At 45.1% G+C, this 8,536-nt stretch overlaps 1 long non-coding RNA gene across 1 annotated transcript; it reads left to right on the top strand.

Moving 5' to 3' along the window:
• The first annotated feature begins 5,996 nt into the window (after positions 1-5,996).
• On the top strand, positions 5,997-8,313 carry LOC308570800. The gene is made up of 2 exons (XR_014001211.1): positions 5,997-6,078; positions 8,096-8,313. It is a non-coding gene; the product is annotated as an uncharacterized lncRNA (long non-coding RNA).
• Positions 8,314-8,536: the final 223 nt, after the last annotated feature.

Raw genomic sequence — 8,536 nt, forward strand, 5'->3', positions numbered from 1 at the left:
CCGACGCCCACTGGAGAAGCATTGCAAGGTCCTTCCTATTTGATCTGGTGTCAGGGTGGCTGGAATTGGACCTCTGAATCAGGCCTGAGGTTTTTATTCTCCTTGTGTATTCTCCTTTTGTATTCTCTCATCAGAACTTGAATCTGTGGTCTAGAAGTTGTCTGACAAAAGTAAAGGTAGCACTGTGAAATGGAACACTGCCTCCTGATCTATAGCCATATGTTGCATTGCTCACGTGTTGCCAGTTCTTCTCCATCTGCATCTTGACAGCGAATTAGGCATGTCCAAGGATTTGTATATGCTGCAATTATGTGACCACATCAAATAAGTGTGGCAGTGCCCTTAAGGGAAACATGGAGTGTCCTCTTTAAAAAACAAACACCAATATTCTAGTCCTTAAAGTCTGCAAACGAAGGAATGAAGGTATGTAGGCAATGCATAGTTTATTTTATTTTATTTTATTTTATTTTAGGTATGATTCCATTGAACCAGAGCCTAACTAGACATTAGTGATAGAAGCGTTTGTTTAAAGACGGCCATATCCCAATCGCATACGAAGTGGATGGAGTGGGGTTGCATACCTGATTATTTTTCAAAGCAAAATAAATACAGTGGTATCTCGGTTTTTGAACATCTCCATTGATGAACATTTTGGTTTTTGAACACCATAAACCTGGAAGTAAATGCTTCGGTTTTCAAACATGCCTCAGAAGTCGAACATGCCACACAGCTTCCACTGAGTGCAAGATCCTGAGGCCTAGCTGTCAGCTATTGAGTTTTTGGTTTTCAAATGTTTCAGAACTCGAACGGTCTTCGGGAACAGATTATGGTTGAACACCGAGGTACCACTGTATGTAGGTAAGGGGTGCTAAGTAAAAATTTCAACAGTCCAATGTGAACTTGAGTGCCCTTTACATCTCTGTGTTCTTCCAATTGAGTAGTAAAAGCAAAATACATTACACAACACACACACATATATACACATTGTGTACCGCTGGGTGGAGGAAGCAAAGCTCAAACATGGTCAGTGAGTTAGGGGGTGCAGTCAACAGTCTGGGGTCCTGGAGAGAAGCAGGATCAATGAAAGGGTAGTGAGCTTCGCCTGGGGGGGGGAGGGTCACAGAGGCTTCAGACACAGTAGTAACTCCCAGAAAAGGGATCCTGGTAGGGTGTCTAATGAAGACCAGCCAGCCATAAGGCTTGCAGGACCATGGACAGATCACTGGAAAGGAACAACGAAGTCTTAACTCCAGCCTCTCTCTACGCAGGTTCTGAATAGCTCACCCAGCTCCCAAACACTCTCTGCTCAGCATCTCCAAGTTGCTTTGGGAAAGGCACCCATATTGTGTCGAACAGTGGAGGCTGATCCATTTGGGCAAATAGGGCACTTCCAGCCCGCAGCCAAAAATCATCCTTCAACCACCTACCCTCTCACATATAGGCATCTCCCCACTTACACACCGCGCCGTGAAATAGTTAAATAAATCAATTTAAACTGCAAAAAAGGGCAAGAATGGCCCCCAAAGAGCAGGAGAGCTGCAAAAATGGTGCAAAAGAGCAGGAAGACAGCTAGCAATCCCATGGGTCTTTGCGTTGACCTGTGGAGAGTTGGCGCTTGAGAAAGCACTTTGGGGTACCCGTCTGCAGAACAGCCAGGCACTGTGGGGTACTGATCTACCCCCCTTGTTGTTGTTTGTACACTGTCCTCCAGTGATGAGGAAGATTGAGAACCACCATTCATGCCAGTCTGGTAAGTGCTGCTGGGTTTTTTAAAGGGTTTTTAAGGCTTGCCAGAGGTTTAAAGGGTGTTGGCTGAACAGCACTACCAATCAGCACTAAGCAAACAGTCTGTGAGCACCTAGAAAGGAATGCTGTGATCACCAATAGTCAGCATGGATTTCTGAAAAATAAGTCATGTCAGACTAACCTGATCTCATTTTTTGACAGAATTACAAGCCTGGTAGATGAAGGGAACTCAGTGGATATAGCCTACCTTGATTTCAGTAAGGCATTTGACAAGGTGCCCCATGATATTCTTGTAAAGAAGCTGGTAAAATGCGGTCTTGACTCTGCTACCACTCAGTGGATTTGTAACTGGCTGACTGACCGAACCCAAAGGGTGCTCATCAATGGTTCCTCTTCATCCTGGAGAAGAGTGACTAGTGGGGTGCCACAGGGTTCTGTCTTGGGCCCGGTCTTATTTAACATCTTTATCAACGACTTGGATGATGGACTCAAGGGCATCCTGATCAAATTTGCAGATGACACCAAACTGGGAGGGGTGGCTAACACCCCAGAGGACAGGATCACACTTCAAAACGACCTTGACAGATTAGAGAACTGGGCAAAAACAAACAAAATGAATTTTAACAGGGAGAAATGTAAAGTATTGCACTTGGGCAAAAAAAATGAGAGGCACAAATACAAGATGGGTGACACCTGGCTTGAGAGCAGTACATGTGAAAAGGATCTAGGAGTCTTGGTTGACCACAAACTTGACATGAGCCAACAGTGTGACGCGGCAGCTAAAAAAGCCAATGCAATTCTGGGCTGCATCAATAGGAGTATAGCATCTAGATCAAGGGAAGTAATAGTGCCACTGTATTCTGCTCTGGTCAGACCACACCTGGAGTACTGTGTCCAGTTCTGGGCACCACAATTCAAGAAGGACACTGACAAACTGGAACGTGTCCAGAGGAGGGCAACCAAAATGGTCAAAGGCCTGGAAACGATGCCTTATGAGGAACGGCTAAGGGAGCTGGGCATGTTTAGCCTGGAGAAGAGGAGGTTAAGGGGTGATATGATAGCCATGTTCAAATATATAAAAGGATGTCACATAGAGGAGGGAGAAAGGTTGTTTTCTGCTGCTCCAGAGAAGCGGACACGGAGCAATGGATCCAAACTACAAGAAAGAAGATTCCACCTAAACATTAGGAAGAACTTCCTGACAGTAAGAGCTGTTCGACAGTGGAATTTGCTGCCAAGGAGTGTGGTGGAGTCTCCTACTTTGGAGGTCTTTAAGCAGAGGCTTGACAACCATATGTCAGGAGTGCTCTGATGGTGTTTCCTGCTTGGCAGGGGGTTGGACTCGATGGCCCTTGTGGTCTCTTCCAACTCTATGATTCTATGATTCTATGATTCTATGAATCATAAAACATTACTAGGGAGAGCAGTTCCTATTTGAAGAAGACAACAGCGAAGAAGAAGCTACTCTCACTTATAGGTAGGAAAGGGTTAAGCAGGGCTAGAAGACTCCCTGCTTTTCCATTTATCCTTTTGTGCCCTTCAGTTCCCTGATCAGTAGCACTAGCCAATGAGAGGAGTCCCTCAGGGCCCATTAAGTAACTTAGGGGATGTTATGCGGTTCTGGAGAGCTGCCTGCCAATCAGGTGCATTGTGCCTTCCATTTCAATCATCTTGACCTATCAGGTACATTTTCATTCTGTGGGTGTTGGGGTGGGGTGTTTCTTCTGGGTCTGCAGAAGTTTTTCCACTCTCTTCCAGTACTGAGACCAAGCAGTAGTCAGCAAGGCTTTCAGTAAATGGAGAAACTTCTCAGTAAATGGATTTTGTTGTTGTTGTTGTTGTTATTCTGATATAAAGGCAGAAAGCAGGGAAATACTCTAAGTTAAGTCTAAGTTAAGTGCACACCATTAAGAGAGCAGTCAGACAGCCCAATGGACAAATACAGGTGCAGGTCCAATTCAATGAGAAAGGTTCAAAGTCAAACCATAGGGCCAAGTTCCCACCTCAGAAGATGATCCAGGGCTGGAATCCTAAGTTCAGTTTAGAAATCGCAGCCCATTGGAGTTCCTGAAGCAGCCAAGCCATGGTCCACCTACAGTGAAAGTTGATCAGAAACAGTGTGTCTGCCTTCTCCTTTCTTCCTCCCAATATTATTGATGCACCTGAGCTTGCTCCAGCTGGGTAGCTGTGTCTCCTCTCCACTTAACAAAGCATGTGATCTTCACCTGCCCTGTGCTTAATCAAGCTTGGTGGCCACAAACCTCCTACAGGACGAGTCCCAGGATCTTCACCTAAGCAACTAGTAAGCTGGGCTGTGGTCTCTTGCCTGCCTCAGGCTCTTCCCATTTTTCCTGATGCCTCAGAGCCCATGCTGTTTGTGGAGACGGGCACCTCTGGTTCTGATGATGTGTCCGCCTTCCCAGGCTTCTGTGAACTGTCAGGTGCCCCTTCAACATCCACTGGTGTCCCTTGAGTACCTTCTAAATCCTCAACCTCCTGTCCCCCATCTTCAGCTTGTCCTGGTGTGTCCCATTGGTGGCTACACCCCTTGCCAGGATCCTCTTCTCCTTCCTCGGTGTCCTACCAGTTCATGACAGTGTGTGAGAGGGGGGAATACTCACTTCTCCTTTCACCTTTAATTCTTGTTTATTTTGTTCAATGAATAAAGCTATCAGTGGCTACTACCCCTGATGCTATGTTCTGGCTCCATCGCTGGGGGCAGTAAAGTTCTGAATACCAGTTGCTGGAAACCATAGATGGGGAGAGTGCTATGACTCTGTCAGGTCCTGTCTGAATGCTTCCCATAGCCATCTGTTGGCTACAAGAGAATGCTTGTTTCAAGCCTAATTTCAGTGGGGTGGGACCCCTTGGGCACATGTGTGTCTGTGGGTGGCACAGTGGTACCTTCTAATCTAACTGCTGAACTACATTGACACTACAAGGCTTTCACTTTAAAAGCAGTGGGAAAGTTGGAGGTGGTACCTTTCCTCCAGGTTTCAAGGTTCTGGAAAACTTTTAATTGGTAGTTTTTTCTTTGGTTCCTTCACTAGCAAAATAATAGATGAACCGAGCGACCCTGTTGGGAAAGGTCAGTAGTAAAGCGAAATAATTATCATCTCTGTTCCTCAACAGGGATGTCTCCAAGGCCTTCTCAAATCAGGGATGTGCCTCCTACTTACCCAATTAGTCAGATTCTCAGTGGCCTCACAATCATTCCCTTGCCTCCAGATAGGATGTTTCCTCACCTAAATTATTAGAACCGGTCGTGTTCATCAGGCCTCGCAAAAATGACTCTGGTTTCTGGCTTCTTCTCACATACCAGAGGATGAACTTGGCACTTCTTGAAGAGGTTGCATAACCTTTTCAACCAAGGACAGAATGGGGAATAGGAGAGAAACCAGGGTTGTAGTGCCTTCATGCTGCTGTTAACTTGGGACGTCCAACACCACCAAACTTGACATGAATTTGCTATCACGCGCATCTCGTGGAGAGCTGGACTCAAAGCACATATTGTCAAAGCGCCCTCCAAAACTTGTTGTAATAATTATACCAACAAAAGAGGTGGCAAGCATTTCACCTGAAGCATTTAAACTGGCCCTGATGTTAATCATTTTGAAACAATGTAACCATGACTGGGGATGGATTGTTTCCTAGGGTTCTAAATCTTCATAGAATCAGAATACAAGGACTGCTAAGAAGTCCTCCTTACATATTAAAAGATGTCATGATTTTCTGCACAGCTACGCATCTCTAACTAATGTTACAATTCCCCAACAAATGTACTCTAACAAATAAAATGACTCCCTAACTTCCCCACTCTCTCTTCAACTTGCTATCTAACACTCACTAACTCCCAGCCTTTTTGAGGATTTGGAAATGGGACTGATAATAAATTAACATCTTTCATGCAGCTGTACTTCAGTAGGCGTGGGCAGGAGTGAGCAATGGGCTTGTTCTTACATTTGGAACTGCAAGTTTGGATACCGGACAGTGGAAACAGACCTTAGTGGCGATGTCTTTTTCTGAGATCTGTTCATAGGGTAGCATGCATTACATGCTGGTATGTGGGGCAGGGGGCGAGCAGCGACTCTGGGCGGCTTCCAACACTGCCCCAATATTTGCCAAACTTACAAGTCCACTGTTTTCACAGCCCACCCCGCTCTCTAATTCTCGCTACCTCTTGCTCTCTCGCCTTACTCACTCACTCAAAGATCTGCTCTTACCAAAGTTCTCTGGTATGTCACACAGCAGGCAGGCATGTCACGATGGGGGGTGTCACCTTTACCTTGAGCAACCTTGGTCAACAAAGGGCAGTGTTCCTCTTAATAGGCGGTTTTTATTGCTTTCAGTGTACAGTGGTACCTCGGGTTAAGTACTTCATTCGTTCTGGTGGTCCGTTCTTAACCTGAAACTGTTCTTAACCTGAAGCACCACTTTAGCTAATGGGGCCTCCTGCTGCTGCCGCGCTGCCGGAGCACGATTTCTGTTCTCATCCTGAAGCAAAGTTCTTAACCTGACTATTCCTGGGTTAGCGGAGTCTGTAACCTGAAGCGTATGTAACCTGAGGTACCACTGTATTAAACTTGCTTGCTTATTTATTTATTTATTTATCATCTAAACCATGGGTAGGCAAACTAAGGCCCGGGGGCTAGATTCGGCCCAATCGCCTTCTAAATCCAGCCCGCGGACAGTCTGGGAATTAGCATGTTTTTACATGAATAGAATGTGTGCTTTTATTTAAAATGCATCTTTGGGTTATTAGTGGGGCATAGGAATTTGTTCATTATTTTTTTCAAAATAAAGTCTGGCCCCAAACAAGGTCTGAGGGACAGTGGACCGGCCCTCTGCTGAAAAATCGTTTGCTGACCCCTGATCTAGATCTCCCCTCATCCAATGGATTCCAGTGCAGTGTCTAATCGTAACAATGCAAGCAAGAAACTAGATGGGTTGATAGCCTGCGGCTGTATAAGACCCTATTCAATGCTTTGAGGAGTAGAAATGCCTGGCATTATGGAGTTGGGCTGGGCTGGGGAGAGTCATCACAGATGTGAAGTGAGAGAAATGCGCTTTGCTACTTTACGAAGCTGGTTCTTGCATTGGTCAAACTTTAAGAATGACATGTTTTTGAATTTTAAAACTTGCAAGCTTTTAAAGCTCCTGAATATATATTTGCTTCAAAATGTCTTGAGTTTCTATAAAGGGTGTTGTATCTGTGAGCACTGGAGCATATGCACAGCGAGAACAAAAAGACTTGTGTCACATCAACACCATACATTTAAAGCATGTGTCTTCCCCCAAAGCACCCTGGGAACTGTAGTTTTACCCTCAGAGCTACAGTTGCAAGGACCCTTAAAGTGCGGTTCCCAAGATTATTAGGGGAAAGCCCTATGTTTTACATGTGCTTTAAATGTATGATGCGGATGTAACCTTACTATAGCTCTCCAGCGTGCAGGTCTGTTGCTATTGGTTGCAGGCGCACCATGCATTTGAAGCACATAACTTCCTCCCCCCAAGAATCCTGGGTACTGTAGTTTACTAAGCATGCTGGGAACTGTAGCTGTGAGGGGTAAACCATGATTCCCAGCATTCTTTGGTGGAGGGAGCGATGTTCTTTAAGTGTATGGTATGTGCACAGCCTTTACGTACAACTCTGAAGATGCTACTAAAAAGGGATAGACTAGGAGAAAGAGTAGGTTTGATAGAAGCAGATGTGTTCATTAAATTCTGAATCTGAGTATGAATAAAGCAGGGAGATGGAGGTTGATCTTAGAGCAAAAGGTGGGGGGGAAGTGAACTTTCCCCATGCCTGCTGCTTGTTCCCTTGTATAACCTCCCACCCTGAAGTGCTTTTCTCCCAGCTGAGCCCGTGTCCTATGTCAAAGCTTAGCTAAGAAACCACTTGAAGGAGAAGGTAAAAACTGTGTGCCTAAAAATGAAACATCTCTCGATTTCCTTGCTTTCCATGTGACCTGTGACTGACCTGGGTTTAAATATAAAACTGTTAATGTTCAGCTTGGTCCTGAATCAGTGGAATGAATTGCTTTCATTCAGGCAAGCGCCAAAAAAAACCCCTCACCATAGCTGTTTGCAGTAGCAAACAAGAGTGTGTGTGTGTGTGTGTGTGCGCGCGCACGCACGCACGCACGCACACACACACGCACACACACTTCCAGCAAGACAAGGCATTGCTCTACTGGTGCTGTGTCAGCCCTTGGGGGACATGCTGCATTAAATATAAATTATGGCTGGTGCACTTTGGAGTGGGGGGGCGATGGGGACAAGGCTATTATTTTATTTTGTATTATACGAAAAGCCCATTAATGCTCTTTCTTTCTTTCTCTGCAGCGAGAGGAGAGAGGCTAGAGAGCAGCATTTCTTCAACCCCACGTGTGTTTGCTAGAAAAAGATCATGGCTGATTAACCAATCTAGCGGGTACCATCTGGGGCTACGGTTTTGCCGAGTGTCTCAATTCCTTCTGCCTGTGCTGCTGGGAGCGCTGTTGAATAATCAGCCAGCCACCTGCCCCTCTGTGGTTTTATTTCTTATAAATGCATATTTCATCTCTGTCACTGGCTTCATCAGTACAACAAACTTAATAATAATAATAAGTACAATTCTATTATTGTTATTGTTGTTGTTGTTGTTGTTGTTACATTGTGAAGTTTGGGCTTTTGTTGAACTAAGCATTCATGTGCTTGGTTTCCCCCTCCTTTTTAAAACAAAAACAAAAACTTTACTCTTTTGCATTTGGGGGTATGTCTTATATGGAAATTGGCAAGAATGTGTGTG

Source organism: Podarcis bocagei, assembly GCF_964188305.1.
Source record: "Podarcis bocagei genome assembly, chromosome: 13".
NCBI lineage: Eukaryota > Metazoa > Chordata > Lepidosauria > Squamata > Lacertidae > Podarcis > Podarcis bocagei.